The following is a 27,728-nucleotide window of genomic DNA, read 5'->3' as shown; positions in this document are numbered from 1 at the left end:
AAGGAGAGACACCCGTAGACATGCTTCACCACCTGTGAAGCGACTCCCCTGCAGGTGGGGAGCCAGGGCTTGAATTGGGATCATTACACAGGTCCTTGTGCTTTGTGCCACCTGCACTTAACCCACTGCACTACCGCCCGGCTCCCCCCAACCCCCAGTTGCTTTCTTTCTACCTGGGAATCTAATGCATCTAATCTCAGGGCCTAGGCACTTGGCTAAAGGTTCTCCACCCAAGTAAACGCTATACAACTCTATTGTCCTCTTCCTCTTCCTCTTCCTGGGGGAGCCAAAAGGGGAGGTGACCAACATTATGACTCCAAACCTTTTAAAAGCACCAAGGTCTGGTCTGCTGATCTCTTTAATACATTCAACTACAGATGAATTCTTATCTGTGATGACATAGGGTAAAACAGTACGGCAATTTTCAAGCATTACTTCATGCAGATATATAATCTCCAACAGCATACAAATTGAAATAGTACTAAATCAAATCCTATTTTCTTATTGAGTGGTACTGTTATTTCACAGTTAAGCTCATCTTCATTTCTGAGTTAGCTAACACTAAGTTTCTCTGAAACTACCATAAATGCAGCTGGAGTCTTTCTTCAAACCTACAGAAATTTAGACAGTGAACAGAAAAGGGCAAGAAGATGGGATCAATTATATGTCAGTAGTCTGCTATGTGCCACTATTATGCAAGGTGCTATAAATATGTGGTTCTAGGGGCCAGGTGGTGGTGCATTTGGCAAAGTGCACACATTACAGTATACAAGGACCCAGGTTCAAGCCCCTGGTCCCTGCCTCCAGGGGGGATGCTTCATGAGTGGTAACGCAGGGCTGCAGGTATCTGTCTCTCTCCTTCTCTATCGCCTCTCAATTTCTCTCTGTCTCTATCCAATAATAAATAAATACACATATTTTTAAAATATGTGGTTTTACTTAGTCTTTATAGTAGAATTATAGAGTGGTGACAGAGGTCACTTTTATAAATGGAGATAAACTGACTTAGGGAAGAGCCAGAAGACTCAGTACTGGGCAGTTTCAGTGCTGTCATATCTGACTCTGCAGCCCACTGGCTTCTGCTTGCACGCTAACTTAAACAAGGCAAAAGCTTCAGGTATGCCGTAGGGATCTTTGAGAACATTTTTAATCTAACAGGAGCTATGGAGATTTACCATGGTGATGGCATCCTCAACTCAGAGACACAGAGGTGGTCCCTGCAGGATTGTGTTAGGAACCTGCCCTCCCTGGGGATACTACACTATGGAAAGGAATCCTCCAGGGGTAAAGAGCAGGATGTGTGGGGCAGGTTTAAAGTCAGTAATTTTCCCTCCTCTATTTTTGTCAGCTGCTTTGAGAAGGGAGACTGTCTTTGATCAATTTAAACTAAATTGGACAAGACAAATGTATTTTGTGGGGTGCTGCAAACTAACAAACAATCACTGCTTTCTCATCACTTTTAAAGTAACATAAGTAACATACAGATTTTATGCATGATTGTCCTTCAGTGAATCTCAGCAGCATTTGGAAAGATTTGAGAGGATCAGTCACAGCACCTATTTCCATGAGGATTGGGCTTGTGGGTGCACAACATTGCCCTCAAATTTAAGAAAGACAGAAAACAAGCCTTCCATGTTGTAGATTTCATCTGAGGGAAAGCCATTGCCATGTGAGTAGTTTTCAAAGATTTCTTCAATAGGGTATATTCTTTTTTTTTTTTTGTCTCCAGGGTTATTGCTGGGGCTCAGTGCCTGCACTATGAATCCACTGCTCTTGGAGGCCATTTTCCCCCTGTTTTTGTTGCCATTATTGTTGTTATTATTGTTATGCTGTTGGATAGGACAGATAGAAATTGAGAGAGGAGGGGAAGACAGAGAGGGAGAGAGAAAGTTAGACACCTGCAGACCTATTTCACCACTTGCGAAGCGACCCTCACTACACGTGGGATGTTGGGGAGCTCCAACCGGGATATTAGGTCAGTCCTTGTGCTTGCATCATGTGTGCTTAACCAGCTGTACTACCACCCGGCCCCCAAGGCTATATTCTTTACCAGAGTGCTGAACACAACCCTTATAAGTATTATATTTGACAACATTATTCTCATTGAGTTTGCAGTTTCTCTAAATAGACATGGACTCTCCTGTTTAGCCACCACCTCAATTCTGACCGTCTCACCTGCCTGTGCCAATCTTTGTTTGTTTGTTTGTTTTTAAGACAGAGGCAGACAGAATAAAAGAGACCACAGCACCAAAGGTTCCTCAATGCAGTGAAAGCCAGGCTCGAGTCTGGGTCATGAATATGGCAAAACAACACACTATAAAAGTCAACTTCATTGACTTAAGTGAATTCAATTCACCAAAAGCTATGTCATTGACCTGGGCAAGTATCATTCTTAGATCATCTCCCTAGTCCCCAGACACTGCATCGTTGTAACCCCAGTTTTGTATGCACAGAGGAAGAAATGACAAAATTCACCTGTGTAGAAATATTACCCCGACTCAGCAGGTATAGTAGTGGCTAGAGCACTGAAGTTAAAAGTATGAGGTTCTCGGTTCAGTCTCTGGCAATCATGTATCAGCATGATATGCTGATTCCCTCTGTCATGTTAATAACTAAATACATATTTAAAAAAGAAATATGCTCAGAGGGGCCAAGTGGTGGTGTGCCTGGTTAAGTACATACATTACCGTGCACACGGACCAGGTTCAAGCCCCTGTTCTCCACCTGCAGGGAGAAACCTTCACAAGTGGTAAAGCAGAGCTGCAGGTGTTTCTGTTTCCCTTCCTATCTCCCCCTCTCTTCTCAGTTTCTCTCTATCTCTATCCAACAATAAATCAATGAAATTTAGCGAAGGAAGGAAGATATCCCTACCTGATAAGCCCCTGAAACCAGCAGTATTAAAACTTTGGTAGAGGAAACCAGTTACAGAACAGATCATTATAAATAGAGTTGACATACAGCCTGAGCAGAAAAGTTGGATAGCTACAGGTCCTCAAGGAAATTAGGGAAAATGTCAAAGAGAAGAGTCTTGGTAGGAGCTTAAAAAGAGTACAGCCACCCTGAAATAAAAGATACATGCAACCAAGAGATAAATGACTCAATGGCTGAATTACAGGGACTGTGTCTCCATTGTTCCATCTAAAAATGTGCATCTAACTTTCCTTTAACAACCAACACAGAGTAACTAATAAAAACCCATATAAAGCAACTTGTTAAGATATAAACAAGGCATGCATAGACTGTGGTGCTAAGTCAGAGCCAGGCATTGTGAAATAAGATCTGGAACAACTGGTAAGTCCTCTTGCACACAAAGTCACACAGCACATGGCCTGTTTCCTTAATTGGCACTACCAGGTTCCCAAGCCTGACATCTTGTTCATTATGTCTAATGAGGGACTATCCACATCTCAGACACAGTTCCTCTGTTCATCTTCTCTATCCTTCTGAATTTCCTGAAAGACAGTACTGCTTACTGAAGAGGCGAGCAGCCAGTGAGGTTACAGGATCAGGCACTGGACACAGACCAGCCTGGGTCTCAACCCTGGTTCTTTCAGTACTCAGAAAATTGTCCCTTATGCTCACTCTTTTGCTAAAACAGAAAAGCAAAGGTAAAAACAGGGAGGTAGCAGCACCTACCTTGTAGGAGTGATACTGAGTAGCTCCCACCACACAGTGATCACTCAATGAATTTTAACACTGATCGCTTATGACTGACTCACCACAAACCCGTTTCCCTCCCTATCTTGTGTTTCTGCTTCTCCAGCTCATTCTCAATACCACACCCACTATAACTGTTAAAAGCAGGAGCTCACCACTTTCTCAGAGCCCTGCCCCACTAGGGAAAGAGAGAGACAGGCTAGGAGTATGGATTGACCTGTCAACACCCATTTTCAGTGGGGAAACAATTACAGAAGCCAGACCTTCCACCTTCTGTACCCCACTGGGGTTAAAGAGTAGGAAAGCTATCAAGGGAGGGGATGGGATACAGAGTTCTGGTGGTGGGAATTGTAGCCCTCTTATCCTATGGTCTTGTCAGTGTTTCCATTTTATAAATAAATAAAATTTTTTTAAAAAAGCAGGAGCTCAGCTGGTAGAGTATATGACTTGCATGGCTGAGGGTCCCAGTATGATCCCCAATGCTGCAAGTACTCAAGTGATATTTCTCACTTTCCTCTCACGTGAAACTCTCCATACCTCAAATGAAATAAATAAAAGGAACCAGGTATGAATGTAGATTCACTCCACTATTAGAATTGAGAAATCTGGGAGTCAGGCGGTAGCGCATAGGGTTAAGTGCACGTGGCACCAAGTGCAAGGACTGGCATAAGGATCCCAGTTCGAGCCCCCAGCTCTCCACCTGCAGGGGAGTCGCTTCACAGGTGGTAAAGCAGGTCTGCAGGTGTCTATCTTTCTCTCCCCCTCTCTGTCTTCCCCTTCTCTCTCCATTTCTCTCTGTCCTATCTAACAATGACATCAACAGCAACAATACATACTACAACAACAATAAAAAAAACAAGGGCAACAAAAGGGAAAATAAATAAATAAATTTAAAATTAAAATTAAAAAAAATTGAAAAACCTTTACTCCATCAAAATCTATGAACTATAAATGTGTATATAATAAACTAATAAAGCTGAAAAAATGACATTTTGGTTGGATAGGCCATGGCATACCCATCATAGGACACACACATTATCCTGTTCTACCCCCTAGTCTTCAAATGCAGAGGGGTAAGCTTCACAAGTGGAATAGTGCAGGTGTTTTCCTTTCTCTCTAACTCTCTTACCTTCCCTTATCCATTTCTATCTGTCTCTATAAGAAAAAGGAATAATAGTAATGATAATAAAATTAATCATAAAAGACACTGGGAGCAATGGAGTCATTGTGCAGGTACCAAGTCTGGTGGCACACAACTAAAAATGAAAAAATAAAAGCCCTCAAAACAATTTTACATAAACCATGACATATATACATAAAGAATATGGGCCAAGTGGTGGCTCACTTGGCTAAGCACTTATATCACAATGCACAAGGACCCAGGTTCAATCCCCCAGTCCCCACCTGCAGAGAGGAAGCTTCACAAGTGGTGAAGCAGTGCTTCCGGTGTCTCTCAAGGAAGGAAGGGAAGAAGGAATGAAGGAAGGAAGGGAAGAAGGAAGCGAAGAAGGAAAGAAGGAAGGAAGGAAGGAAGGAAGGAAGGAAGGAAGGAAGGAAGGAAGGAGAAGGAAAGGAAGGAAGGAAAGGAAGGAAGGAGGGAAAGGAAAAAGGAAGGAAGGAAGGAAGGAAGGAAGGAAGGAAGGAAGGAAGGAAGGGAGGGAGGGAGGAAGGAAGGAAAAGATGGTCCATTGTTAAGTGACAGATTCACTAGGCAGGCACAGAGCCCAGCAATAACCCTGGTAGAAGAGAGGAGGAGAAGAAAAGAAAGAGTGAGGTAGCTTGATTATGGGGTGATCATGACTCTAGTCAGAAGACCCCAGGCTTTTCTTTCTCACTGGTATAGTCCAGGCAGGTTCCACCTGAGTGAAAAATGTCACAAACAGCTTCTGTAAGCTGGTGGTCTGCCAACTACAAAAAAACAGCAGCTGTGATGGGAAAATGTGGACAGTCCAGGCCAATCCATAAGCCAGAATGAGACAACAGAAGCCGCACATGCCAAGTGACTGGGCCAGTCATAGCCAGCACTGCCCAGTCATCAGCACATCATGAATGGGGAAAATATCACTTCTGGGCTGGGGAGACATCATAGTGTTTCTCCAAAAGACTTTTATGCCTGAAGCTCTGAGGGGCCAGGTTCAATCCCCAGTCCCACTATAAACCAGAGCTGAGCAGTGCTCTAGTCTCTTTCTCTCTGGATCTCTCATTAAAATAAGATAAATAAGGGGGGGAGGAGGAGGGAACGGTGGAGGAGGAAAGAAAAAGAAAACATTACTTCTCATCTGAGACCCCCCCCCCCAGCAGGAGCTAGCTCAGTATGAGAGGAGAAGAAAGAAAGAACCCCAAATTGGAATTCAAACAGGCAGCTGAGAGTCTAGGCCATGACAGAATGGACTCTGGAACTAAAAGGCTCAAGAGCAGCAGTGTCTTGGTCACACATCTGTAGAACAGGATAGGATTCTCACTGTGGGCATTACCTATAAAAGATCTAAATGTCACTGCTTTCTAAAGTTGGAATGCTGCCATATTCAAGTAAACTAGAAGGGGGAAAATGTGTATGCATATGTATTTCAGAGTCATTCACCAAGAGCAGAAAAGACCAGGTACAGAGTCAAAATAAACAGAAGGGGGTGATTGAGGCATTGAAGAGCTATCTCTGGTGGGGACAGTGACCAACTAACAGGATAAGCAGTGATTCATCTGCTGTGACTGTCACTGGACAGGACTCATGTGACTTCAACGGTGGCCATCCATCTTTAGATTGTCTTAAAGGAGAGGCAGAAACCCAGATACTTGAGCTATCTCCTGATACTAGTAAGTGTCAAATATTATATATGTGAGCTCTTGAGTGAGTTAACCTCTATTTCTGGCTTAGATTCCTAAATCTGTATCACAGGTATTTAAATGAATGAAACCATAATAAAGCTAGAAAGCTACCTGACCCTCAGTGTTTATCATCACCATAAACAAACAGCATACATCATCACCATCCAAATACCACTTCCTCTGGGCTATCCCAAGAACCATTACCTGCTAATGGGAGTTTCACTGAGAGCAGGACCTGTGAGTCTGCTAGCTTTGTTCACCCAGCCCCTGGCAAACTGTTGGCAACAATGTTTTCTGTCACTGTCACTGAATAACAACTAGCGTGTCACAAGTGTAGACCTGGAATTGTTCCTGCAACCTTTCATCTGTCACCAGTCCAGTTTCACCTAATCTCAAAGGTGTGAGTGGGATACACAGAAAACAGCCACCCTGTATGGCTGCCACTCAGAGCTGCCGAAGGACCTGTGCCCTTGAAGTGTGTTCTCTGGAATCCACTCTAGGCTGGAGATAGGGTATGGCAAGTCTGGGGAGGGTGAGCGCAGATGGCAGTCTCAGGGGTGACTTCTTGTAACTGCTGATCTATCAGGAATGCACGAGCTACTCCTCTGTGCACCATCATTTGTTTATGAGTCTGCCTGCAGAGAAAAATCCCTATGAGCCCTTTTGGTCCATATGCTGTTCTGGAAGTTGGCCTTGTGTTGGAGGATGAAGTACACAGTGCCAGTGCCTCCTTACCACGGAGCCCTCCTGAACTGGCTTGTGTGCTTGTGATACATTATGATCTCAGCCATTTTCCCAGCAAGCACTGTCTGTCTTGGAACAAAACCCTGAATGGCCCTGTAGATGAAGATGAAGAATAAAGAACACTGTGGGGGTGGGGTGGGTGGGGGTGCACCTGGTTAAGCACATATAGCACTATGGGCAAGGACCAGTGCAAGGATCCGGGTTCAAGCCCTTGCTCCCCATCTGTGGTGGGGGGGGACACTTCACAAGCAGTGAAGCAGGTCTGCAGGTGTCTACCATTCTCTCTCTCTCCTTCTCTATCTCCTCTTCCCCCTCTCAGTTTCTCTCTGTCCTACTGAATAAAATGGGAGAAAAGAAAAAAAGGAAAAAAAATTGCCAGCAATCCTGGAAACAATATATATATGGAGAGAGAGAGAGAGAGAGAATAAAGATCACTATATGACAACATGTATCTCTTACCACCACTTGACACTATCAACAATCCTTAAGTCAGATGAGCTGAGTATTAAGGTTCCCATCTTATGCAGGAAGAAAACAAATTTCAAAGGGCTTAATAAACAATATCCAGTGTTTAATGGGATAGCTCGAACTCTGACGACAAGACCCTTAATCACTTCCATACAACCTCCAAGGGAAATTCTCAGTGTGCTAGAAAAATGTCTCAGCATCTTTGTGGTTCTGTCACAGAGCCTGCTACAAACTGTGTGCTCAGCATATATCTCCAAGTGGATGCTTACTGACTGACACTTAAATCTTTCTTCCTCTGAATACTTACACTGGAAATCTGTCTGTATCATTCTGTTGAGCACCTAATTATTTCCTCAGGGCCAACTGATCTTCCTCAAAGAACAATGAGCCACTAAGGACCCTGGGTGATAGGATGAACCAGTCCCCCAATACACAGCTCTGCAAAGACTTGTTAGACGAGTTCTTAAATTCTCTTCACTAGATTATCAAGCTGTCTATCCCACTTAGTACTATAATTTGATAAACTCAGTGCTGTAATTTGATAACCTCTGGAAAAACTTCCTTGACATCACTCTACTTTTTCTTTAGCATTTAGCAACTTTGTAATTTACCAATTGCTAGCTGGCTATCTGTTCTACCCCATTTGTCCATGCCCACAAGAATGTACAATACCACAAGTAAAGACTTTGTTATTGGGGTGGGAGTGAGGAGAAGAGAACCAGTACAAGATGATGGAGGAGGGTTTAAATGGGTGGTGAGAGTGGTGTGTAGACACCTATCACAGAGAGATAAGAAAGTGTACTCATGTGACAACCACTATCTTATAGGTAATCATTTCCCTAATAAAGTAATTTTTAAAAATTCTGATGTATCCCAGGTACCTACAACAGTCTGGCACTCAACAGCTGCAGTAGTGTCCCTGCCTCCTCCCCACTCCCAATCCACCAGGTACATGTTACAAGACCTCCAGTGTATGTAGACAGCACCACATTCTATAAGTACAGGCTATGCTTACTCCTTCACATACATACCTACAGTAAGGTTTAATTATAAATTAGGCACTGTAAGGAATTAACAAGGGTGGGAGTAGATAACATAATGGTTGTACAAAGAGACTCTCATACATGAGTTTCCAAAACCCCAGGTTCAATCCCCTGCACAAACATAAGCCAGAGCTGAGCAGTGCTCTAGTAAAATAATAATAATACAGAACTGTAACAATACACTGTAAATAAATTTAAGATAAAATGTAGTCTCTCAAATAAACTACTGTAGATAGTATTTTTGGACTAAAGTTGACTATAGCTAACTGAAAATACAGAAAACAAATCACAGATGAGGAATTACAGTGTTTCTTTTTAAAATTATTTTATTTATTTGCTTAATTAGGATAGTGAAGAGAAATTGAGAGGAATGGGGGATATAGGGAGTGAGAGAAAGAGACGCCTGCAGGAGAGCTTCACTTCTTATGAAGCTTCCCACTGCAGATGGGAACCGGGGGATTGAACTCAAGTCCTTACACAAAAACTGTAATATTTCCAACAGCTATCAAGTTGTTTCTGTGGCTGGGAAAGTCATTCTTCACTCGGTGAATTTTGTTAGAAAAAAACGATTTATTCTACCCATGAAGCTAAGAGTTTATTTCTACTTCAGACAGAAGCCTATAATGTTGACAAATATCTATAATGATTAGGAAACTAGCATGGGGAATGGAAGGGTGGGGACTGGTTTTAGTTTAATATGCTGTCTGAGCAGTAGAATACATTATTTTTATTCCCAAAGCCCATGGTCAATTCAATTCTGGAGCTGCAGGCCTGAGCCTCCAATGGCCCTTCAGCTTCATTCTAATGGGATAAAGTGAGCCATTCAAGTGATATGGAAAAGCTTGCAGCTATTAGCTATTCTATTTGCAGCACCTTAATCTTATGGGTAGAGGACACTGTATTTTAATGTATCTTTATAACCCCTGAGCTGCAGTACAACGACTAGATCAGAGTATCAGCTCACTGACATAAGGAATATAAGAGATAAAGAGGGAAGGATCAAGTAGATTAAAAACAAAAACAAAAAGAAAGAAAGAAAGAAAGAAAGAAAGAAAGAAAGAAAGAAAGAAAGAAAGGAAAAGAAAAGGAAAAAAAACAGTAGGGAGGAGAGAAGTTAGAGTGTGTGAATAGTAATGCTTAACCATTTTAGTAAAAACAAGAACAAAATACATGCAGAAGATTGAGGTCTTTGTGTTTATTTGTCTATTTTTTCAACTTATTCCCCAATAGGTGTGAAAAGATAATTAAGCTAATAACACCGAATACCTGGGATTGGAGCCAAAGGAGGGTTGAGACTGGAGGGGGGATGGAGTTGGCATTAATTCTTCCTTCGTGTACCTCTGTTTTGCTTGAGGTCTTGTGACTCCAGCAGAACTAACTAGCAGAGAGCACAGAACTGAAAGAAGAGAAGTTAGGGAAGTGCTAAATGAAAAAGGAAGAAAAATAATTGTGGGAATCTGGGTACTACTCAGGATGGAAGTACTACATCCTCAGGATCAAAAGGATCATCAGTCAAAGGGTGGTGACAACTCAGCACAACCCCAAACATGGCAGACAGATGGAGGCGGAGTGAAAGGGACAAGCAAGACATTCTTTCCTGGGATCACACTTTGCAACCACACTTCAGGAAAAAAAAAAAAAACTTAAAAGACTAAATTAAATGCAGGAATGTATGGGGGTGGGTTGGGGGTAGAGAAACTGGATACAGCTCAGGCAGTAGAGATCAGGATCAATATCCAGCAATGGATGTACCAGAATGGTGTAATGATGTTCTGGCTTTTCTCCTTCCTCTCTCTCTCTCTCTCTCTCTCTCTCTCTCTCTCTCTCTCTCTCTCTCACACACACACACACACACACACACACACACACACACTCATATCAAATAAATCTTAAAAAAAAAAAAAAACCTGAAAAGAGGCAAAAAAAAAAGGGGGGGGAGGGGTAGAGGGTGAAAGTTGCCTTGAATATCTAGTGTCACCTCAATGTAAAGTATTTTACTAAATGTTCACAAAGAAACTCAGAATTCTGTCCTCATCTCCACAAACTCACCAAGTTTTCTTTTTTCTTTTACTCCATAATTTTCTTTTTTCTTTTACTCCATAATCTCTGTACAAAGACATTGATTCAAGTTTTAACTCTACTGATTTACCAATGTGTGACAGAGAGAGGGAGAGAGAGAGAGAGACTATCTTGGGAAAATAAGACTATCTAATTTGCAGGGTTGTTGTAAAGATTAAATTAGAGGGGGCTGGGTAGTGGTGCACCCAGTTAATCACATATATCATCATGCATAAGCAAGGACCTAGGTTTAAGCCTCCACTCTCCACTTGCAGGGAGATACTTTTCAGGAGTGGTGAAGCAGATCTGCAGGTGTCTTTCTTTGCATCTTTATTAAAATCAAGTTTTCAGAAATTTTGATTTATCCTTTTCTTTCCCAAAAGTGTAGCTAAGTAAAGCAATAATGTGCTGGATACTAAAACAAATGGATTCCAGCACTCTGCTTTGTCTGATGCCTTTGTGACCAGAGGAATAAACATTTTGGAGTGGTGCACTTCAGGTCAGCAAGGGGGAAGATGAAGCACGAGAATGTCATAATGTTCGCAGCTAATCTTTAGGGTGACCAAAAGAACGAGATGTAGGGTAAGCACAAGTAGCACAGCTGTGAATGAGCTGTGCTTCAGCTTTTGCTGAAATACAGCTTCCCTGCCCAGCCGTTGTCTCCACGTCTCTGTTACCAGCCGTGAAGCAAGCCAGCCCGGCAAGAGCCTCCGAAATTTTAACAACAAAGGGGGGTCTTTTAAACATGGTGTTGGGACAAGTTCATATCCATACACAAAGGAATAAAATTGGATTCATTCTTCATAATATACATAAAAATTTATTCAAAGTGGATCACCAATAAAATAAAAGATCTAAAATTATAAAACAGGAATATCTTTCATGATATTTAATGAATTCAGATCTTATCTAAAGTCTTATTAGACACTATTATAAGCACATACATAATACAGAAGTTGAGTGATTTTAAAATGAAGGAAGCCACCTGAATACTTGTTGCTCCAAAGAAGAGATATGAAGAGATATGAACGACCAGTAAAGACCGTAAGAGATGACCAACAGGAAAAAAACAAGCCCAATCAACAATGAAATACTACTTCATAGACCTAAGATTATAGTACTATATGTGCTTGGGATGATAACATGAATTGGTGATGTTACGGAGTAAATATTGATGGGAGTGAAGAATAGTGTAACTACTTATGAATACAACCTTACACTTTCTCATAAAGTTGAGCACAGAGGTTTCATATGAACCAGCAATTTCACTCTCAGGTATCACTCTAAGAAAAATGAAAACAGGGGCCGGGTGGTGGCACATCTGGCTGAGCGCACATGTTACAGTGCACAGGACCCAAGTTCAAGCCTCCGGTCCCCACCTGCAGAGGGAAAGCTTTGCAAGAGGTGGAGGAGGGCTGCAAGTATCTCTCTGTCTCTCTGCCTCTCTATCTCCCCCTTCTCTCTCGGGTTCTGGCTGTCTCTATTCAATAAAGATAATAAAAAAAAGTGTTGTAAGAAAAAAAAAAAGAAAAAGAAAAATGAAAACAGAGACCAAGAGGTGGTCACACCTGGTTAAGTGTTAAGTGCACACATTACAGTGCACAAGGACCCAGGTTCAAGCCCCTGGTCCCCACCTGTAAAAAAAAAAAAGTTTCATGAGTAGTGAAACAGAGCTATGGGTATTTTTCTGTCTCTATCCATCTCTATTTCTCCCTCTCAATTTCTCTCTGTCTCTATACAATAATAAATAAAATTATTTTAAAAAATGAAAACATGTGTCCACACCAAAATTTAAACAATTATTCACAGAAACAGCAAATAGACCAAAAAAAGGGTATAACCACAATGTCCATCAACTATTTAAATAGAAAAACATAACATACACCTTATACAAAGAAATACTTAGCCATAATCAAGAATGAAAAACTGATACATGCTACCTCACAGATGAATTGCACAAATGTTAAGACGAATTAATAACAAAAGGTATCAAATCAGTACAAGAAGAAAGAATAGTAGTTTCATAGGGTTGGGGACTAGGGGCATGACAGAAACATGGGGAGGATTTCTGGTTGAACACACATATAACAGTCCACAAGGACCTGGGTTCGAGCCCCTGGCCCCCACCTGCAGGGGGAAAGCTTTGTGAGTGGTGAAGCAGTGCTATAGGTGTCTCTCTGCCTCTCTCCCTGTCTATCTCCCCTCCTCCTCTCAATTTCTGGCTGTCTCTATGCAATAAATAAATAAAGATATTTAAAAAGTTTAAAAAGTGTTATAATGTTCTGTGTAGCCCAATTGTGAGTACTTGTTAAAAAAATGTCAACATACATTGATAAAAAGATTTCAGGAAATAGTAAAGTGTGGATTTTAGAGAGAAGTAGAAAATTAAATCCTGAGTTTCCTTACTAGGGATAATAACAGATAACAATAAATAATATCTAGATATGAAATGGCAAGAAAAAAAACTACAAAAATATAAGATTTCTAAGTATCATGGAAAATACCAGAACAGCTGCAGAGGTCAAGTCCCTCTGAGGGACCCCACAGAAGGGTGAGAAACTATAAAGTGAACTTTTTTTTTTCGAAAGTCTCAAAGCAATTTCTGGGCTATGTGAGGGTTGGCAAGATATTTCACTTGGGTAGTGTGCTTGCTTTGCCATGGCTACAACCCTCGTTCAAGTTCAGTCCTCATCTCACTGAAGAAATATGGTGTTGTGGTGCCTTTCTCTTAGTCCCTCTACCTATAAATTATATAATTTATTTTCTAATGGAGGGGGGAAGAGGACACAAACCAGAGCATCACTTTAGCACATGCGATGTCAGGAACTGAACTTAAGATTCATGCTTGAGAGCCCTGCACTTTATCCACTGACCCACCTCCCAGGTCACTCTCTCTGTCTGTTCAACTGCAAAAGTCAGCCTAGAATGGAGAAGCCTCAAGACAACAACAATGACAACAATAAAATTATTGGTACAAAACACTTTTAAAAAATTGCTGTGAGGTTATTGTATGCTTGGTTCCTGCATAAGGAATACACTGCTCCTAGTGGTCATTTTTCCTTTATTTTTATTATTTCTTTATTTTTTATTAGATAGGATAGAGAGAAATTGAGAAAGAAGGGGAAAACAGAAAGGGAAAAAGAAAGAAAGACACCTAGAGACCTGCTTCACTGCTTATGAAGCTTCCCTGCTACAGAAGGGGAGTGGGGGCTCAAACCCAGCCTCAACATAAAATAGCTTAATTATTTAATAAAAATTAAGTTAAAACAAAAAAATTTTTTTGATCCAAGTTTGAGCTGAAATTCAAAATTTTTTCTTATGATCAATACTCAATGACTTAAACAATGGGAAAACTGCCCTCCATGGTGTATGTGTAAAAAATGTTTTTTGAAATGTCTCAGAAAACATCTTTATACAAAGCAAGTCATTTTTTTTTTTTACTTCACTACCATCAAGAGATCATTGCACAGAAGAGAGAACGAACCTTTGATGCTTCAAACCTCTACCAAACTTAACTAGACTAAGTAACACTAGAAATTAAGGTTGGGCTATGGACACTGGTAGAATAACTGTAAGCTGGGACCAGGTGGTGGTGCACCTGGCTAAGCGCTCACATCACAGTGCACAAGGATGCAGGTTCAAACCCCTGGTCCCCACCTATAGGGGGAAAGCTTTGGAAGTGGTGAAGCTGGGCTGCAGATGTCTCTCTGTCTCTCTCCAAATTCATCTTCCATACCCCTCTCAATTTCTCTCTGTCTCTATCCAACAATTTAAAATATTTTAAAAAACTAAATAACTGTAAGTATTAGCAGCTCTCAAAGGCATGCAGATACTTTAATGTGTTTTTCTCTGTTTCCACCCACGAGGCAGGTTCCCCAGAGATGACCTCAGCTTGCACGCAGCTGCAGAAAGCAGGCCTCCTATTCAAAGAAAGTACCTTAGCTCTAGGCACAGAATCAGAAAGTGAAAAGGTGGAAAAATATTTACACACACACACACACACACACACACACACACATCACCTGGACTTTCAGCTTGTTAACTAATATTAAAAAGCTTTCTGGTCATCAGAAAAGAATCTGACCATACTCCAAAATGCAACAATCCATATTTAAAGACAATAATGATACATAATGGAATGAACTGTGCATAAAATACCCATCTCAGTTACCCAAAGTTTAAAAAAAAAGCTATTATTCTCTCTGGTTATCAAATAAGCACTGCACTCCAAGATTAGAAGAGATAAAGGAACAAAACAAGAGACAAATGGATTGGTTTCTCAGGAGGATTGCAGATAACACTTGTGACAGTTTAAATATTGCACTTTGCTCCTGTGTTATCAACCTATTTAAAAAGACATTATAGCCCTGCTCCTGATCAAGGATGATTGGTTTAAAAACCAGTTTTGATTAAGATCTTGCACTCAATTTACATATGCAACAGGCTGGAGACAGAAATGTAAAGTATAATCTTTCTTTCTTCTCTCTCTCTCTCTCTTTTTTAAAAAGATTTTTAACAAGATTAAAATTTTATTCTTTTTAAAATATGTATATTTTAGGGGGCCAGGTAGTGGTACACCTGGTTAAGCACACATATTACAGTGCACATATTACAGTGGGGACCTGGGTTCAAACTCCTAGTCCTCACCTGCAGGAGGAAAGTTTCCTGAGTGGTGAAGCAGGGCTGGAGGTGTTTATCTCTCTCCTTCTCTATTTCTCCCTCCCTTCTCAATTTGCCTCTGTCTCTATTCAAAAATAAATAAATTAAGTAAAATTTTAAAAAGTTTTTTTCATTGTCTTTATTTATTTATTAGATAGAAACAACCAGAAATTGAGAAGAGAGTGAGAGATAGAGAGGGAGAGACAGAGAGACACCTGCAGCCCTGCTTCACCACTAGTGAAGCTTTCCCCATTCAGGTGGGGACTGGAGGCTCAAACTCAGCTCCGTGCACATTGTAACATGTGCACTCAACCAGGTAAGCCACTGTCCAACCCCCCCCCCAATTTTTTAACTTACATTTATTTATTTTGCATAGAGGTAGAGGATTTAAGAGAGGAGGGGGAGATGGAGGGAGAGAGACCACTACAGTACTGCTTTACCACTTGGGAAGCTTCTTCCCTGCAGGTGGGGGCCAGGGACTTGAACCAGGGTATTGTAGCATGTGCACTCTAGTAAGTGCACAACTAGTAAGTTGCACCATCTCCCAGGCCCAAATCTGTTTTTCTCATTGGACAGTTTTCTTCTCTACAGCATCATCCTTTCTCCCATATCCAAGCTGCTTCAATAGCCCCCATCAGCCCTACCCCTCAACATAGGAAGCAGAAGAAATCAAAGCTAATAGAGATCTAGCTTTGGGATAGCTTCCATGCCACCAGTTCACCTTTATTTAAGGGAGGGGGGGGGAAAAACTCCTCAGTAAACAAGAGTATCCCCAACAGGCAAACCAGCAGTCTAATTGGGGGGGGGGGGGGTGAGTCAGCTTATCAATGCACAGGAGACTGACTGAAACACTCCTTGAGCATTTTTCAACTTGTTGATGTAAAGCCAGAAATGAAGGTGGGAATGAAGAATGAATAAAACAATTTAAGTTCATTAGGAGTCTCAGGATCAATACACCCCTGAGAAGCAATGGTTCTGCATTCATTTGACAGCACAGTGGGGTTCCACACTCATCTCCAGAGGGGCCAGGCAGAACTTTGAAGTGGGCCTCATGATTTTGTGCAGAGAAAAGTCAGGGCAGGCTCCATCACTGAAGAAGCAGGTCTCTGAAGATTAAAGCCTTACAAAAAGCCTCCCTTGTATCAGAATGCTACACATGAACTAAGTGTTGCAGTGTACTGAGTAAAATCACACTCAAAGCTCCACATGTTAGAATAACCTTGGGAAAGCAGACCACCAGTGTTCCAACCCCAGCTCCCCTTTAAGCTGTTTTTCCATGAGCAAAATTCTTAACCTCTCTTTGCACTTAGATTTACAGAATCTTTAACACGGTTAAAACAAAACAAAACAAAGCCAGTACTTCCAGAAGCCAGGCAGTGGCCTGACTGGTTAAGCGCACACATTACAGTGGGCAAGGACCTGTGTTCAAGCCCTTGGTCCCCACCTGCAGGGGGAAGCTTTACAAGTAGTGAAGCAGGGCTGCATGTGTCTCTCTGTCCCTCTCCCTTTCTACCAACCCCCTCTCAACTTCTGGCTGCCTCTTTCCAATAAATAAATGAAGATAATAAAATTTAAAAAATATTTCTTTGTACAACCCAAGAGGGAGTTAAAGAGCTTGAAGTAGGGCAAAATGGCTGGTATCTAGTAAGAAGTCAACCTCAATTTATGGTTATTTTTATTATTACTTCCATTTTATAGATAAAGACATCAGTCTGAGAAGAGATCACAAAATTTTCTTAAGTTACAAAGCTCAGAATTTGGGAGTAATAGACTCCAGAGCTCAGGCTGGCAGTACTAACACTCTTAGTCTCTCAGGTAATTTCCCCCTTATCATTACCATGAAATACATTTGGTCAATTATTATCTTGGTTATATGATTTAAAAAACTTTAAAAAATATTTTAATTCCCATATGGGGAAACAGCATAATGGCTATACAAAAGACCCGTGTATAAGGCTCTGAGAGACCCGGTTCAATCCCCAGCACTACCATAAGCCAGAGTTGCACAATATTCTGTTCTCTTTCTCGTCAAAATGAAATATAAAAAGAAAAAATTAAATTCCCTTTAAAAATCACATTTAATAACAACAGTAAAAGCAGTGGTGGTTATAGTTGCAGTAGTAGGAAATGAACCATCATCTGACAATGTGAGCAGAGATGTTAAATACAATATCTCATTCCCTCTATTAGGAGAAATTCCACCTATGACAATTCATGAACGGCATCAAAAATTTGGAAGGAGGACTATGTGTTGGTAGAACAATAATAAATAATAAATAATTACTGACAGTACCAAAACACGTATCTTTATGACAGATGGGGTGGGAAGCTCAGCATAGCACATGTTCATGTAATAATGTGGGCATTACTACACAGCTCACATTTGAGAAACTAATGAATGGCTGGCAAGCAGATCACAGGGACAGGTCAAACTATCACAGCACTGAAGGTAGGGAAGAAAGGACCTTAATTTACATATACTTGGAATGTGTGTGTGTGGGGGGGAGATCACAGCAAAGTCACTACAATGAAGGTAAAACTCCAATAAAGGCAAAAATCATACTCTTCACAACCTAGAAGTTCATCCCTATTAATACCACTAACAACCAAAATGAAGTCTTTGTGAGCCAAAAGAAATTAAAGATGGGTTAAATGCACGTACTACAATGCATAATGACCTGAATTCAAGCCCCGGTCACCTCTACAGAGTAGAAGCTTTGCAAGTGGTGAAGTAGTGCTGCAGGTGTCTCTCTGTCTCTCTTCCTCTTTATATTCCCTGCCTCCTCAATTTCTGACTGTCTCCAATAAATAAAGATAATAAAAATTTTCCCTTTAGTTGCCCTTGTTTATTGTCATTGTTATTGTTGTTGTTAGATAGGACAGAGAGAAATCCAGAGAGGAGGGGACAACAGAGAGGGGAGAGAAACATAGACACCTGCAGACCTGCTTCACCACCTGTGAAGTGAACACCCTGCAGGTGGGGAGCCAGGGGCTCGAACTTGTGCTTCCCACCATGTGCGTTTAACCCGCTGAGCCACCACCCAGCTCTCAATAAAAAAATTTTTAGGGGGTCCGGTGGTAGCGCACCTGGTTGAGCGCATGTATTACAATGCTCAAGGACCCAGGTTCGAGGCCCCGATCCCCACCTGCAGAGGGAAAGCTTTACGAGTGGTGAAAGCAGGGCTGCAGGTGGCTCTCTGTCTCCAGGGTTATTGCTGGGGCTCGGTGCCTTCATTATGAATTGACTGCTCCTAGAGGCTATTTTTTCCCTTTTGTTGCCCTTGTTGTTTATCGTTGTTGGTATTATTATTGTTGTTGTTATTGGATAAGACAGAGAGATAACGAGATAGGAGGGGAGACAGAGAGGAAAGAAAGACAGACACCTGCAGACCTGCTTCACCGCTCCTGAAGCGAACTCCCTGCACGTGGGGAGCGGGAGACTCGAATTGGGATCCTTAAGCCCCTTGCGCTTTGTGCCATGTGCCCTTAACCTGCTGTGCTATCACCGGGCCTCCTCTTCACTCTTATAATGGAAGAGTTATGGCAAAGAATGATTCAGATAATACTGGTGTATTGTACGGAGTGATTGTAAGAAATAATGTATGGTATTTAAAAGGTTGGAGTAGAGTAATAGGTGGTGGCAAATCTCCAAAAGGCACACATTACTATGCATAAGGACTCAGGTTCAGGCCCCCAGTCTATATCAGGAAGGAGGAAGCTTCAAGAGTGGTGGAGCAGTGCTGTGGGTGTCTCTCCTCTCTGTCTCTCTTTCTTTTCCTCGCTTTTGCTGTCATTCACCCTTTATTAAAAAAAGAAAATGCTGGGAGTCGTCGGTAGCCCAGCGGGTTAAGCGCACGTGACACAAAGCACAAGGACCCGCGTAACCATGCCAGTTCGAGCCCCCAGCTCCCCACCTGCAGGGGGAGTTGTTTCACAGGCGGTGAAGCAGGTCTGCAGGTGTCTGTCCTTCTCTCCCTCTCCTCTCTCCATTTATCGCTGTCTTATCCAACAACGACGACATCAACAACAATAAAAACAACAAGGGCAATAAAAAGGAAATAAGTAAATATTTAAAAATCTTAAAAAGAAAATAAAATGCCATTGGGAATAGTAGAATAAATCAGGAACTGAACCCTAACCATAACACTGGTGACAAGAAAATAAACAAATAGATAAATCAAAATAAATGGTTAGCATTAAATGGTAGGCCAAATAAATTATCCTTGTGAAAGAAAGTTAATGAACATTTCTATCTCTCTCTCTCTCCCTCTCTCTACCAGAGTTCTAGTTTATGATGGTGCAGGGGGTTGAACCTGGGACTTTGGAGCCTCAGGCATGAGAGTCTCTTTGCATAACAGTTATGCTATCTACACCTACCTGTTTTTTTTTTTTTTTTTTTTAATCAGAGCACTGCCCAGCTCTGGCTTATGGTGGTTGCTGATAATTTAACTTGGGACCTTTAAGTCTGAATCATAAGAATATTTTTGCATAATCATTATGCTCTCTTCCCCCAGCCTAATCAGAAGATTTTTTTTTTGCCTCCAGGGTTATTGCTGGGGCTCAGTGCCAGCACTAGAAATCCACTGCTCCTGGAGGCTATTTTCCCCTTCTTGTTGCCCTTGTTGTTTATCATTGTTGTTGTTACTATTATTGTTGTTGCTGTCATTGATGTTGGATAGGACAGAGAAATCGAGAGAGAAGGGAAAGACAGAGAAGAGGAGAGAAAGACACCTGCTGGGGGCTCGATTCAGGATCCTTACACCAGTCCTTGGCTTCGCACCTTATACTCTTAACCCTCTGCACTGCCGCCTCACCCCGATCAGAAGATTTTTATAAGGGGATTCTGCTTCACAAGCAGTGAAACAGGTCTGCAGGTGTCTAACTCTCTCTCCCTCTCTATCCTATATAGTAAAAACTAGGGGGGGGGGAGGCAAAAATGGCCACTAGGAGTGGTGGATTTGTAGATCCTGGCACTGGAGACAAAAAAAAAAAGATATGTTCTAAACTACAGCTAATAAAAGGTAGGTGGCGTGAGGAAGATGAGAACCAGAAAATGGGTTGTTCTTCCAGATGGAAGGAACAGCAGGTTTATGTCAAACCTAAAGTCAAGACTGGGAATTATCAGCACACTGAGAGTATTCAATAGTTGTAATTTTTAGCATACTATATATCCTCTTCTTCTACCACTACAATTCACATATAGCAGCCTGATGCTTCCTTGCAAATGTGTCAATTCAAACAAGTTTAGTTTCCCAGGAAGCTTCACACATAAATTTAAAAATCACTCTCTTGTCTTACAGGATAAGATGGTCTAGGGGTGGAAATTGCACAGAAGGAATTGGAAAACTTGGGTTTGGGTGCCAGTTTTACTGTTAATCTACCAGGTGGCCTTTGGCAAATTAATAATTAAAAAAAAAAACTTCTGTCTTCAGCTGTCTGATCATAAAATAACTATCCAGAATGACCCTGCTTAAAAAAAATGAAATTTTATGTGAACTAACAGGATGTATCACTGAAACCACTTCAAATGATTCTGTAATATAGTTCATTTTTTGAAGTTATTGAAAGTTTTGAAAAGTTGTTTAATCTTTTGATGTAGAAGTTTTATTACAAGAGATTATCTCTTTCCCAAGAAGTTTAAAACATTGATATCTTCTATAATTCACATTATATATTAATTTATATACATTAATAATTTACATTGTCTAGAAAAACATAGCATGACTTATAGTAGCAGCATGGAGGAGGCCAACTTTTTTCATTGGTTCACCAGATAAGGAGGAACATGACTTTAGGGCCCAAACTTTCCAAGCTTTTCCTCATATGGAAAATGTAATCCAAGATTACCTTCCCTGGCAGCTGTCATGGAGAGTCAATATCATAATACTAAAACTCAGCATAAAACCTGGCACATACTAAATACTCAACAAATAGTACTCAATCTCAGAAAATAGAGCTAGAAAGGCCACTTTGATCAACATATGACCAATGATTAAATATCCAACACCCATAAGGTTCTCACTCTGCCAGGCATGATAGTCAAAACAATGAGTAATATTTTTTAAAAAGCACTCTCATGTTGTATTAATTAAATTCTCCCAATAGTCATTTAAATTATTATTAAGTATCATTATCTCTCATCTTATATTTCAGGAAATTGTGGTGTTGATAGGTTAATTTACCCAAGAAAATTGGAGCTAGTGCTCAAAAACAAAGGGGGGGGGGAGGTTACTCTACATTCTTTGGCATGGCAATGCCAACAACAAAGTAATTTCTTAGGAAAATTATTATGAGCATTTTAATAAATTGTATGAAAGAGATAGACTAAAATCAGAGTAGCAGGTAAACCCATTAAAGTAATAAGAGGAAGGGGAAGGTAATAGCAAAGGATGTGTTAAACACCCATGTCCACCAATACCCACTCCCATAAAACCCACCTTACATATATTCAAGCATAATATGTAAAACACATGGGGAAATCAAGTTTGTCTATCTTTCTAGCAAAGCTGCGTCCAATGACCAACCTCTATTTATTTAGAGTGTCTGACTATCAGATATCCTCCAAGATTTGGCGATGGGGAAAATAGTAGGGAGAGGAAACAGTTGCTCCTCTTGGGCAACAGCTGTGAATAATCATTCATTACACAGGATGACTATGAAATGGATCTTATGTGTGGTGACTATTTCATAAATACACAAAATCCAACCCAGAAGACCTGGTTGTGATACTGACATAGCACAACCAACATGTGGGCTTAATAAGCTCATTATATATTTGTTTTATTTTTTAATTAATTAATTAATTATTTTTTGCCTCCAAGGTTATTGGTGGGGCTTGGCGCCTGCACTAAGAATCCACTGCTCCTGGAGGCCATTTTTCCCCCTTTTGTTGCCCTTGTTGTTACTGTTATTATTATTGTCATTGTCATTGCTGTTGCTGGATAGGTCAGAGAGAAATTGAGAGAGGAGGGTAAGACAGAGAGGGGGAGAGAAAGATAGACCCCTGCAGAACTGCTAAACCACCTGTGAAACAAACTCCCCCGCTGATGGGGAGCCGGGGGCTCGAACCAGGATCCTTACTCCTGTCCTTGCATTTCACACCATGTGCTCTTAACCCAATGCTATCGCCTGACCTCCACTCATTATATATTTGTAGTATGGTCATAAGATGACTGTATTTGTTCTTAGGGCTTTCAGGTCCTGGTATATGATAATAAAAAAGGACGTAAGTCAGGGATGAGAGTGGTTTGCAGACACTTATCATGATGAGATGGGAAATTATACATCTATACTGTAAACCATTAATCTCCCAATAAATAAATAAGCCATAGAAATGAGTCACATAGCAAGTAAAAGAAAGAAGAAGAGGAGAAAGTCTAAGTATACATATATCTCAAATATATGGTACAAGGCCTCGACTTCTAGTATCTTTCTGAATTAATCCATATATATATATATTTTTTAGAGATTTTATTTATTTATTCATGAGCAATGATAGGAGAGAGATAAATAACCAAATGTCACTCTGGTACATGTGCTGCCGGGGATTGAACTTGGGACCTCATGCTTAAGAGTCCAAAGCCTTGTCCACTGTGCCACCTCCTGGATCACAATATATATATATTTCCAGTAGGTGCTCTGTGTGAGAGCAAGGTCAAAACTATTTTCTTTACCTAAGAAGGCTCTAATTAAAAGGCATAATAGCCTCTAGAAATTTAGCAGAGGAAAAGCCCCAAGGGTGATGGTTATCTTATTGTCAAAAGGAGATCAGGTTCCTATGGGATCATATAATTAACACATCCTATTCACCAAGCCATCTTCTATTTGATAAACTTCACACTTCTACATATCTTGCTAGTAGGAGACAAATGTAATAAAATGTAAAATAAGCATTCTATCCTGATGGATGATTTTCTTTTTATGAATTCATGGATGACCATTCTAACTTGTTTATCATTCTCTGTGAGGTGAATTAATGAGTGTTTGTGCTTGGCAGCTGGGTAAATTTCACTTATGAGGTTCCCCCAGTCTACAGGGGGAGAATGCAAACTTACCCTGAATTACCATGAAATTTATATTTCCGATAGCCTTTTTTATTAGCAATAGAAGCCAACTCTGATAAATTTCAAAGACCACAAGAAGTTAACTTTATGAACACAAAATAAAAGGTTGAAGAAAATGGCAAAGAAAAGACAAGCAGCAAAACCATTCTAAACATCTAGGCAGCAGGAGCTGTTAGTGTCTTCTCAGATCTGAGAAAATAGTTCTCAACATTGGCATGACCAGGCAGTGACACAACTGGTTAAGTGCACACATCATAATGTGCAAGGACTCAGGTTCAAGCCCCTGGTCCCACATGCAGGGGGAAAGCTTCACCAATGATGAGGCAAGTCTGCAATCTCCCTCTCTATCTCCCTTCCCCAGCCCTCTCAATTTCCCTCTGTCTCTATCCAATAATGAATAAATAATAATATTTAAAAAAAAAATAGTTCTCATCACTTTGTCTCATATTTGACTTTAGGAAGAGTACCTGACTGGCTCAGTTTAGCTCACATGCTCTCCTAATGAAAGGCAGAGAATATGGGTGAACATTCCACTAAGACAGAAGGGGTAGGAGCAAGTGGTGGCACACTTAATTGAGCGCACACACTACCATGTGCAAGGACCCAGGTTCAAATCTCAGGTGCCTACTTGCAGGGGGAAAGTTTCACAAGCGACTAAGCAGGTGACAAGCGCCCCCCCCCCCCATCATCTTCCTCTTCCCTCTAAATTTCTCTGTCCTATCAAACAAAATAATGAAGTTAAACAAAAAATAAATCATTGTAGTCTGGGAGGTGGTGCAGATGATTAAACACTGGACTCATGAGGTCCCAAGTTCAACCCTTGGTAGCACATGTAAGAATGATATGGTGTGTATTCTCTCTGTCTCTCCCTCTCCCTATCTTTCTCACTAATAAAAAAATAAATAAAATCTTCAGAAAAATAAATAAGACAGAAGGATAATCTCCCCAATTTGGAGAGTGGGGAGAAAAGGAGAGGAAAAGAGAAAGATAAAAGAAATTTAAAAATGTGCACTGAACTCCTCCACGCAGGAAATTCAGAAGTTGATCTCCCAAGCAGTCAGGTCATTCAAAAACTGTTATTCCAATTTCTTTAGCGTCCCAATTAGTGATTCAAGCTACATTACAAGGTTGAAGTTCAGGTATGGAAATATAATAGGTTCTCATGAGAAAAAGCATACTTTAAAAATAGCTTAAAAGAAGTAAGAGTTATAGTAGAAGATAAAGCATTCTATTTGTGTAATCTTTATTGTACAATGTTTACTAAAGATGAATTTCTAAGCAAATGAAAATGTTTTAGCAAATATACTCATGAAGGAGTTGTACTAGCAACTTCTCTAAAATAAGTAAAATGAAATTATTCTGACATGAACTAGTATATCTTTTAGAAGCCGGGTGGGTCACAGCAAGAAAGAATTTAATACTTCTTAGAAAAATAACTCTCTGCAACTATTATAACAAAAACTTATTTTTGGAATTCCGCTGAAACTGGCAACTTGCACTGAGATTCTAATGCTAGAAGACCACCCAGTTTAAATGGAATGTGTCAATTACTAAGTTACTAATACTCACACAAAAGATACTCTTAGAAGGAGATGTGTCACTTTAAACATTGGCATAAGGATATAAACTTGAGGCTGGGGAAATAGTTCAGCTGTATATGTCCTACCTTACATGTGTGAGACTCTGGATCCAATCCCAACACCACATGGGAACAGCAAGAACAGTAAGAGCACATGGAACGGTGTTTTGCGTTTTCTCTCTTTCACTCACTCAATAGCAGGAAAACACTGGGGCAGGTAGGCAGCTCAATGTTAATGCATATTGCCTGAGGTACAACATTCAATCTCCAGCACCACATTCGGAAAGAAAACCAGAGGGGGCCAGGTGGTGGCACAGCAGAGGGTTAAGTGCACATGGTGCAAAACACAAGGACTGCCATAAGGATCCAGGTTCGAGCCCCTGGCTCCCCACCTGATGGGACACTTTGCAAGCAGTGAAGCAGGTCTGTAGGTGTCTGTCTTCCTTTCTCTCTCTTTTTCTCTGTCCTAGCCAATAACAACAACAACAATAAGCTACAAGGGTAACAAAAGGGAAAAAATAGCCTCCAGGAGCAGTGGATTTGTAGTGCAGGTACTGAGCACCAGCAATAATCCTGGAGAAAAACAAACAAACAAACAAACAAAAACAGAGAAAAGGAAGAAGGGAGAAAGGGAGGAGAGAGTGGCATAAAACAAGTATCCAGAAAGAATATCAAGAATACAAATTATACATTTTAGGATGGCCCTTGTTCTAACCCTCTCAACTTTTGTTTTGATTTTTGCCCAGTCTCCTACCATGAGGCAGAGAAAAGAACTAGTGTACAAAATCAGTGGTTTATCTTGGAATCTGTGTATACATGAATTGCCTGTGGACATTTGGCAAAATGTGACTCCCTCCAAATAAACTACTGGGGTCAGTATATTTCCTGTTCATCAAGAAGAAATAAGCATTTCAGTCTTAATTCCCTAATCCACCACAAAGAAGAAAGGAATTCTTTCAAAGTCATTTAAAGGAAAACAAAAAGAAAAAGAAAGAGAGAGAGAAAGGAGAAAAGAAAGAGAGAAAGAAAGAAAGAAAGGGAAGTTAAAATGAGATTCAGGCAGAAGTGCAAGATAAAAAATAAAGCAAAAATAAAAAGGAGCAAAAAAGACATTAGCCAGATTAAAGGGGTTCTAAAAGTGATTAATAATTTGGATTCCTAAATGTCCTAAACATCACAGGGTGGTAAAAACCATGTATAAGAAAGCTTATCAGAATCCTTTCCACATTACCCCTGACACATGCTGCCAAAATTTGGATAAACAGGAATATACTGACAGAACACATAGGACATGAGCTATCTAAGTAAAGAGTCATTACTCATATAAAAGAATCAATTGCACTACATGGAGAGGAAAAATAAAGAGAGGAGTTAACTACGTAATCATCCAAAGGCATACAAGGTGCTTCCTCTAAGTATAAAAGAAAATTTTAAAATGTAAAATAAAATTAAGAAAAGGAAATATAGAACAACTTGAATCAATTTCTTGCTTACTAAATATGGAACTGATTTTACCATCAGGTGAAAAAGTGTTTAATAAAAGATAAAACTCTTATTAGAGTGACACATAAAGGAACAAAAAAATTATAAAGTTTATATATAATATTTATCTTAGTGAAATACCCAACAAATATATGAATTCAATGGTTATGATCACATGTAATATTTAGCTAAATGAAATACTCAAATACATACAAAGTTCCTGGTCCCCACCTGTGAGGATTGGGGAAGGTGGGAAGAGCTTCATAAGCAGTGAAACAGTGCTGCAGGTGTCTCTCTCTTCTCCTCTGCCTCCCATTTCCTTCTCAATTTTATCAAATGCAGAATCCAACAAACTGTAAACTACAGTCTTCTTCAGAGTGGTCTTTCAATGGACCTAGCTAATATTATGTTTGGTAGATGAAGAGAGTAACTAAGTTAACCCTAGGTCCGAGTGAGATGGCTGAATCAATTAAGCAGAGAAAATAACTATCTGACATATAGTAAGAAATATATGAAGAAATAAGAGAAATATCCATCAATTTAAAAAGACAAAAATGAGCTGGGGCTGTCTGGCAGCCCCTCTGCTCCATCCTCCATTGCTAATACTATGGTCTATTTACATAATCATTGTTTTGCCTGAAACCCTGCCCTGCCCACAGGGTATTAATTAATCCCACCAGTTAAAACCATCACAACAGTTGCTAAGGATGCTTCCACCTTCCCAGCATGCCTTTTGCCTCTCTCCACCCCGTTTCCTAGCCATCTCCATTCCCGACTTGCCACTTCCAGTTTTATCCCATAAAACCCACTTCTGTTTCTGGTTTCGCTCTGCTTCCTGACCTACAGAAGGGTTGGCATGCAGAGCGGAAGGCAGCCATTGCGCTTTGGTGCCACGTGACCTAACCTGCTGTGCTCACACCCAACTCTGGGGCCTGGCATCAATAAAGAATTGTATTACCACACCACCACGAGTCCCTGGATCCTCTCTGCTGCCCGGCATGGGGCGAACAGACTAGAGGTTATGCAAAAGCCTCTCATGCTTGAGACTCTGAGGTCGAATGTTCAGTCCCCAGTATGACCATCATTAGTCAGAGCTGAGCAGTACTATAGTCTTTCTCATTCTCATTCTCTCTCTCTCTGTTTCTCTGTCTT

The 27,728-nt window shown here is 40.6% G+C and overlaps 1 protein-coding gene across 27 annotated transcripts in view; it reads right to left on the bottom strand.

Annotated features, from left to right (window-relative positions):
* MAGI1 (membrane associated guanylate kinase, WW and PDZ domain containing 1) overlaps positions 1–27,728 on the bottom strand; it is a 721,510-nt gene that overhangs the window by 529,416 nt on the left and 164,366 nt on the right. The window lies entirely within an intron of this gene.

This window comes from Erinaceus europaeus, chromosome 12 (genome assembly GCF_950295315.1).
Source record: "Erinaceus europaeus chromosome 12, mEriEur2.1, whole genome shotgun sequence".
NCBI classification, from domain to species: domain Eukaryota; kingdom Metazoa; phylum Chordata; class Mammalia; order Eulipotyphla; family Erinaceidae; genus Erinaceus; species Erinaceus europaeus.
Note: the sequence above shows the minus strand (reverse complement) of the source record. Positions and strands in the feature narration are given on the sequence as shown.